Source organism: Arachis ipaensis, chromosome B09 (assembly GCF_000816755.2).
Source record: "Arachis ipaensis cultivar K30076 chromosome B09, Araip1.1, whole genome shotgun sequence".
In the NCBI taxonomy this organism is placed as follows: domain Eukaryota; kingdom Viridiplantae; phylum Streptophyta; class Magnoliopsida; order Fabales; family Fabaceae; genus Arachis; species Arachis ipaensis.
The window spans coordinates 24,398,644-24,405,829 of NC_029793.2; the positions used below are offsets into that span (position 1 = coordinate 24,398,644).

At 36.6% G+C, this 7,186-nt stretch overlaps 1 long non-coding RNA gene across 3 annotated transcripts; it reads left to right on the forward strand.

The window, feature by feature from the left end:
• Positions 2,481 to 6,731, forward strand: LOC110266511. Of its 3 annotated transcripts, XR_002353917.1 has the most exons (4): positions 2,481 to 2,618; positions 2,690 to 2,771; positions 2,884 to 2,998; positions 5,428 to 5,496. It is a non-coding gene; the product is annotated as an uncharacterized LOC110266511 (long non-coding RNA). The 3 variants fall into 3 exon arrangements; XR_002353918.1 differs by lacking the exons at positions 2,481 to 2,618; positions 5,428 to 5,496 and adding an exon at positions 6,719 to 6,731 and having other exon boundaries at positions 2,636 to 2,771; XR_002353916.1 differs by lacking the exon at positions 2,481 to 2,618 and having other exon boundaries at positions 2,636 to 2,771.

A 7,186-nucleotide genomic window follows, 5' to 3' on the forward strand; every position in this document is an offset into this window, starting at 1 on the left:
TATTACCTTCCTAACCCTCCAAACATTGATGTTGATATCAAGGTAAATTGATAACTTTGCATCACAATTTGTGCGGGTCTCAGGCTTGTGCTCCCGCCGCCTATCAACTCAGTTGTAGTGTTTATGCTCCCTCAATCCTGCCCTATTATAGAAAAACCTCCTCCTAATCAACCTTCCGTCATCATCCTTACCACAATCACCCTTTCGAATGCCAAATCCGTGAAATTTACCAAACACCCTGTAAAACTCATAAGCTCCATCATCACTGCGGAAAACCATCCTCATTATGTCTCCAGCAGTCAACCCCGAAATGTCTCCGTACTCTAACCTTTCAACATCGTCTATTTCATCCTCTAAAGACCACTCAAACTCATTATTCACATCAGTTGTGCAATCTGCTGATAGAGCCTCCATGTAAAGAATGCACCCTATGAATTCAGCATAACAAGGTAAACAAGATAAAGTTACTAACACCACAGTTCATGAACAAATAAATCAAGCAACTAGCATATTGGCCATAATATAAGATAAATCCACTTAAAGAACCTATTAAAACCTCATTGTTGCTGCCATAATACTACACTCACAAAAATCAACTAACTTATATCCACTAACACAACCTAATTAGCTTATTCTTCAAAACAGAACACAAACTAAAAAATATTAAAAATATAATAGAAACTTTTAAATATTTAAATTCACTAATTTATATAATAATAAATTTCAAACTTCTAGAATTTAACATAATTTTCTATATTTTATCAATAAAATTTCACATTCAAATTCAAAAATCAAAATTTATAACCAAAGAAAACTAAAATACACACAAATGCTAAATCCACATTCAAATCTAGCAATATAATGCGGTTGTTGATCATGCTTTCTATCCATCTTCAAAATAAAAGAAATTTCTAATTAATTATATCAATTTTTAAATCAAATCAATTACTACCATTAATTCCAAACACACTAATTCATTTCCACTTTACTTCTTTTTAAATCAAAACCAATCCAAAAATATTTGTTCCAAACACAGTTCGAACATTGGAATTGGTACTTTGAGTAAGAGGCTTCACTGAACCACCTCATAGTTTGGAATTGCAAGAACAACTCTTAAAAAAAATAAAATAAATAAGAAACCAGTGGCAAAATTTTGAGAAGAATTATAGTAAAGCGGCTAATCACTCTGGAGAAATAAATCAAAAGGTTGCCATTAGTTTTCTCATTTTTCCTGTAAATTGAAAGAGATACATTACGAAATCATATGCTTGAAATAGATCATGCTACAGTGTATACAAATTCATTCGAAGTCAACAACAAAACAACATAAACGTTCAAAAAAATGAAGCCTTCCGAGAATGAAAATAAAAAAATTGATTTAGTTTAGAATTTACTCATTTAACAACTACTAACTGACTAAACCCAGTGTAAGACCCAAAACCTTTGAAAAAGGGCTATCATTAACTAATTTCAAATTCAGTGTTTCTGTAACTTTAATTTTAGAAATTTCTCTATTAAAGAAAATTAAGGCAAGTTTTGATTTATCGAATTTGAGATGGGTTATGATTATTATCCAATTTTATAATTATTGGATTATTTTCTATATTTAGATTGTAAATTTGGCAGTTATGAAATAATAGGGGTTTTACATGGTTTGGATTAGATCAGTAATATTTTAAATATTAGTACTGTTATTTTGGAAAAATAGAGAAATTAATTATATTATTTCTAATTTTTAGTTCTGGGTTTTCTATTGAAAATGATTTGTAAAATTAATGAGCAAATAGTATTTTTCTATATACAATTAGTGTTGGATTTAATTTGGGTTTCAATTACTATATTAACCCTACTTTTATTTGAAATTACAAAATTACCCTTGAACAAAATTTTGCCCTAATCCTAAAACTCAACACACATAACCCTAACCCTAAAACCCCTACCCGGTTCCCCTGACCCGGTACACCCCAGGATACCTAATGCAGCAACAGCAGCAGCAGCTGCAAGCTGATTGAAAGAAAGAAAGAAACAAAGAGAGAAAGGGATCCGTGGAGTGAGAGGCAGGGGGCTGCGGCGGGAGAAGAGGAAGAGGGAGGAGGACTTGCCGCCGTCGAGCTCGCGAAACAGGGAAAGGTGGACTCGCACCGCCACCACTGCGCCTTGTTGTCACGACCTAACCACGTCGCCGTCGACCCATGACGCTGCCTCTAGAACCGCGCGAAGGGCAGAGGGAGGAGAGAGAGAGAGAGTTCGCGTCGGAGGAGAGAGGGAGCGCGACCTACCGCGTGGAGCTGCGCCGCAGTGCATCCCTGCTGCCGTCACTGACTGGCTAGGCCGCTTCGCCATGGTCGCCACCATGGGTTTTGGTGCTGGTGTCGCCGAACCAGGCAGAGGAAGAGGGAGGCCGCGCGTCCCGTCGCGTGCGTCACTACCCAAGGACCGCCACTGATCCGAGTTGCGTGAAGCTAACGCCGCCGTTCTTGCCGCCTACCTCTGCCTCTACTGACCTGCTGCTCCGTGGTGCTTGGCTGGCGCTTCTGATATTGTCGCCGGAGTTCTGAGGCCACCGGAACCACTGCCGGAGCTTCTGGCTACTTCTGCCGTTGCCGGAAAAATTGCCGGTAAGGGTTTTATTTGAGGTTTCTGCCTTTTTGGACTTTGAGAAGGTTTTGATGCTGCGCGGTTTTTATAGTTGATCCACCGGAGCTTCTGGCCGCCGCCGGAGCTGCTGCCGGGCCGGTTCAAAATCGCAGCTGCTTCGTGTTGAAATTCCGGTAAGAGATTATGTTTTGAAAGCCCTACGTTAGTGTCTCGTACGTGTATTAAAGCCTATACGTTATTAATGTTCCTAGAGTTTAGTAACTGAGGTTGCTTGTTGTAAATTAGAGCTGATTATGCTGCTGCGAAAATGTGTGAGGCTGTGCTTTGAAGCTGCCTTTGATTTTGAGTTGAGGCGAAAAGAACTTATGAGGCGTTTGGGTTATGGAATTTGCGTTTTGAGGTAGGGGAGCTTTCCAAAAACTATACTTTATGTGTTGGAATTATTACATATGGATACTGATGTGAGAAAATGTGTATTTGGTGATTGTATCGGCTTTATGTATGGTTTGAATTGTCTTGATTGATTATAAACGTTTGTTGGTTGGATTTGTTGTGTGGCTTTGTGAAATGTAATGTTTTGAAGTTGATTCTTTTAAAGCCTTGAAATCGAGTTTAATCCGTTGAGGATTGATTTGAGTTAATTTTCCTGGGAATGTGAAAAATAGAATAAACTCTTGAATTCAGCCTGGTTTGCTTTAAATGATCTAGTTTTTGATACATGGTTGTTACTGAACCATTTCCTTAAAACTTTAGAAATGAGTTTATTCGGCTGATAATGATTTGATTTTGAAACGGTTTTCTTGAAATATGGTATTGAGATTGACTGTTGGATTTTAGCTTGCCCTTGAATTGATTTTGGATTTTGGGCTGTTGGAAAAGGGTTGTGGAATGGTTTTGTTGGGACCCGGACCGGGTGGCAAAGTCCAAGTTTTAGGGGAGATGCTGTCGAAATTTCTATAACATCCGAGTCTTTATTGAAATGTTGTTTGGAAAAATGATGAGTTAAAGACTTCTACTATTTTATTTGAATTATCAAGAAAAGGACGATTCATGCTTTTGAAATGAATTACTAAAGAGGAAATTGTGATTTAGTTTTGCTTCTTAAGAAAGACATTGTATATCTTTTAAGAGAAAGTTATTTAGATGAAACTGTTAAATGTGACAAGGGCAATGCCTTTGAATTTGACTTGCGGGTTTCAATTAAAGAAGTTTCAATGACTTTGAAAGAACCTGAATGTCTATTGACAAGTTTCATTTTGAAATGTTTTGAGAAAGGTTTTAAGTACTCTTTGAACTCTGAATTCTTGCAAGACTAAAACAATTTTGAATAGTTGAAACGTTCTAGAATTTATTATGGGGGTTGAAGTTGGTTTTCTAAGTAAAGGAAACGGCTTGAAAGAAGTAAATGATTACGTGACTCAGTTTGGTTTAGATCCTATTTTATTACTCAAATGGAAAAGCCAAGGTTTTAATGATTTTAAATGAATTTGGCGAAATGAGTTATGCTATTCTCCCCTAAGGACTTGGGACTCTGCCGAGGAACTTTTGTTACAAAAATCCCATTGTTGGATGGGTGATTTTGAATGTTTCAAAAGGAATCTTTAACTTTCCATGGTTTTGGAAGTTTTGGAAAGAGGAAGCCGAGAGTGGCTTGTTTTAAAAAGGGAATTTTCCTTGAGTAAAAGTGGCTTATGAGCCTGAGATAATTTGAGAAATGAGATCTTTAAAGCCAAGGCTGAAAAGAGTTCAAACTTGATTTCAAAGTCAAAGTGAAATCAATTGAGAAAAATGATTTATGGCTTAAATGCCAATTTCATGAATGTGATGATTTTGAATGGTGGAAGTGCTATTTTTATTATGGGCCGGAATGGCTGTGTATGATTATGAATATTGGCTGGTTCTGGATTGAACCGTGAGCCGGATGGCTGAGATGGATGTTGATCCATGGCTGAGAATGAATGCATATATGCTGAGATATTGATAAATGTGAATGTTGCACTTCCACTATCGGAGACGAGGGTTTCCCTGGGAGGAAGCAGTGGCTAGCCACCACGTGCTCCAGGTTGAGACTCGAAGCTCTTTTGATCCTATGTCGTAAGTGTGGCCGGGCACTGTGAAAGCCCGGATGAGCTCGCCCCCATGAACATACACCAGTGAGGGTGTTGGATATGGATCATGATTATGATCAAGTTTATATTGAGTATAACTCGAGTTGGGGATGCGCGACAGAGGGACAGTCCAATGGTTAGCTACCAGGACTTGTCGGGTTGGCTTTATAACCGACAGATGATATCATCAGCCACTAGGGACAGGCATGCATCATATGCATCTATGTGACATTGCTTGGGTGTGCATATTATACTTGGTTTGCCTTTGTGATTAATTGCTAATTGTTCTACTTGCAATAACTATTTGTTTGTGCTTGCATCTTCCTATTTGTGTTTGCTACTGGGACTCTGTTGGATTGTGGTGATTGGTTGATGGTTGGATTGTTTGGGCGTAGGGCCGTGGTTGAAATGAGATGAGCCGATGGTTGATTTCGGTTGTGTTTCTGGTTTGGAAAAATATGAAAGGCTATTTTGGTTCAACATAGATAAACCTTTTTGAAAAGCTTTTGAGTTTTTGAGAATTGAACAGTTCCTCTTTCAGAAAAGATTTCTGACTTTACTTTTATTGTAAACCGTTGTTTTTAAAAAGAGGCATAAGACGGTTATTAATCACTGGTATGGTTTATCTTCACGTATCCTATTACAGTAATTCCCAAAAACCCTCTACTGAGAACCCTTTCGAGGATGATGTTCTCACACCCCTACATTTTTCCCCTTTCAGGATATGGGCGCAGAAGTTACGAAGAGTTTATTTAGTTTTTGTTGAGATGCTCTGTATTGCTTTGGATTATTACTTGTTGTACCCTCGCCTTTATCTTGATATATTCTGTAAGAGGGATAGGAATTGTATTGGTTAATGCTTGTAATACTATGTATGTATATATATATATATGTAGGTATTCTTTGTGAGTTGTTGTAAGTGTATTGTATGTACGGATGTATGTTGTATAACGAAAGTATTTTTGGAGCGGTTTTGCGGTTGAGGAAAGTGGTTTCCATGGAAGGTAGGGGTATTTGAGTGGATTCTGAATTGCTGATTATGGGTGGGCGTAATTTAGGGTTAGATTCAGAAATTTGAGTATTTTTATCGTTATTATTATTATTATTATTATTATTATTATTATTATTATTATTATTATTATTATTATTATTATTATTATTATTATTATTATTATTATTATTATTATTATTATTATTATTATTATTATTATTATTATTATTATTATTATTATTATTATTATTATTATCTTTGTTTTTTTTGGTTATGTAATTATTTTCTCTCCATGAGACTGTGAAAATTTTGGGAATTATACTAATGTGATAACAAAAATTAAACTCTATATTTATAGAAGGATAAAAATAAAACCTAAGCCCACAAAAAAGCCCAACAAACAGATCACTTTCATTAGAGTTAATTTGCATTGAGCTAATTATGTCATAAAGGGAACAGCTCCAGAGGCACTACTGACTCAAGTCAGACATTGTCTCCTGAAAAACGATGCCAAAGACACGCGTCACAAAACAATACTATCCATGTTATTTTCATCACCTAAAGAAGCAAAAACCCTTCATCACCATAGCATTCACCATTCAACAAACCAGCTCTTCTCGAAGCACACACGCACTCTTCTCTGTGACTTGCTATGATTTTCCTGCTTCCATACTCTGTTCCACAGAATCTTCTATTCTCTGCCATAATTGTAACTGGGAAAGTCACAACCTTTCTCTTCCAACCGTACACGAGAGAGGTCCCCTTGAAGGAGTCACTGCTTGCCCTTCTGTTTAGGAGCTTTTAACCATTCTGGGGTTTGAAGATATTGGGAAAAATGCTCTGCTTTATGGTGGTGGTGGTGGTGGTGGTGATGGTGATGGTGATAGAGGAGGAGGGGAAAAGAATTCTACTGATGGTTTTGTGGGGTGTGAGATTGAAGGCTTTTTAGATTTCTTCATTTGGAATGCTCCTTCTGTTGTTAGTCTCGATGATTTAATTTTTCTTCTATTCCTTCTCATAGCTTTCAGGCTATGATGGTTCCTCCCTTCGTGGTGGATGTGGTTTAATGAGGGAGGGAGGGTTAATGGGAAGTGATGATCATGGTGGGATGGGATTTAATTTTTTTTGTTAAGGGGATGGGGGTGGGATGGGGTGCGGTTGGATTTTGTTTTTGTTTTTTAATATTTTTTTATTTTTTTTATTAATGGTTAAGGGTAATTTGGTCAAAAAATAAAAGTGAGATAAAAAAGGACGATTTTATAACGTTTTGTAATGTTGAGGATGATTTTAATAAGAAAAAAAAGGTTGGGGACGATTTTGATTTTGAGCTCAGACGTTAGGCACGAAAAAAATATTTAACCCTTTACATTAGTATTAACTGTGTTTGCTTAAGCTACCTTTGATTTTCATAACAGAATACACTGAAAATATAATACAAAATATAAAATAAAAAATTAGTATTTTTTATATTTTATTTAATAGTAAAATA